Below are 1357 nucleotides of genomic sequence, written 5' to 3'. Positions count from 1 at the left end.
ACAAGACGAAAAGCAGAAACGAACAAAAGGAATAAGTCAAAGTGGTGTTCAAAGTCAGAAATGAATGATCACGAGCTATAATAATAACAGATTGCGTTCACACACACATGGATATACAGTAGACAGACCATATACAGATACAGGTGTTGAACAAAAGAACATCGGAGTCCAATACCACATTATATTTACTATGCTCGTGTATATCAATATCAAGATCAATACTGTATGTGTTAACATACTTTATAATCGTGATAGTAAAAAAAAACTATGTAACGAAAAAAAAACTGCAATGACTTCTACCTCGTTTGATACTGTCAGGGTTCAGTAAAGTGGTTATTTCAGAGATGGTAGTTTTCCTTTAGTTATGCATATTGTCCTTGTATAAACCGCTGCCAGTGTGCCTTTAGACAAAGGGATTAATGTTTTAAGGGAGAGCTAATTGGATGATTTAAGCAAGGCCTTATGCAAGGCCTTGCTTAAACACAGAGGCCATTCAAAGTGCTGTGCATGAGAATAAATGTTTTAGAAGAATGAAAATGGGATCTAAGGCACGTGTGTTATAAAATTAAGTACAATCAAATAGACATAGACAAATACAGAATATTTACAGTGAAGAACAGTGTAATAAGTTTCATCAGCTTCTGTTTATATTTTCTGCAAAAAGTGATGTTGAAATCAACCAGAAATGAATTGTCAATATCTACTTTCTGTAAGACCAAAGAATCATGGGGGGAGTCAAAGTTATTTGAAAACAGCAAAGCAGCCGCACACATTTTGCTTATTTCACTAAATGAAATAAATGAAAAATCTATAGAGTAAAGTGCACAACCTGTTGGGATAGGCATTTTTTGCAGTGCAGCAGCCAGAGCCACACCACATACTGTATACAGAGGCATTTTATTACTTCGTCTAAACTTAATTATCTACCTTTTACACTTCATGTGCAACACATGAGTCCCCAGACTTTGTCGGGAACAGACCACAGACTGACTCACAAACCTGTACTTAATGAACGTTTGCCCAGAGGAAACATCTGACAAGGTACAGTGACGTACACAGGGACGACCAGGGAGCTGTGATACAGGTAGGTGTAGGCTGCTGTCATCACTGTGCTGAGGTACGTTTCTCTTCCAACTGTGTGTATTTTGTCAATCCTTGTCCTTAAAGCTCATATTAAAGTGAAATAAGATCAAGCATTGCTGAAGGTCAGCAGGTCCACTGTGCAGGTCAGGCAGTCTGCTGGGGAGCCTGGGCTCAGCTGTGACATGTTCTACTGTTTATGATGTACATTCTATAATTATACATACAGTACATACATTTTATAAGACTTCAAAGATAATCTCCATGTACTTCGAGA

This window comes from Monopterus albus, unplaced genomic scaffold (genome assembly GCF_001952655.1).
Source record: "Monopterus albus unplaced genomic scaffold, M_albus_1.0 scaffold252.1, whole genome shotgun sequence".
NCBI classification, from domain to species: Eukaryota; Metazoa; Chordata; class Actinopteri; order Synbranchiformes; family Synbranchidae; genus Monopterus; species Monopterus albus.
This window is presented reverse-complemented; position numbering follows the sequence as displayed.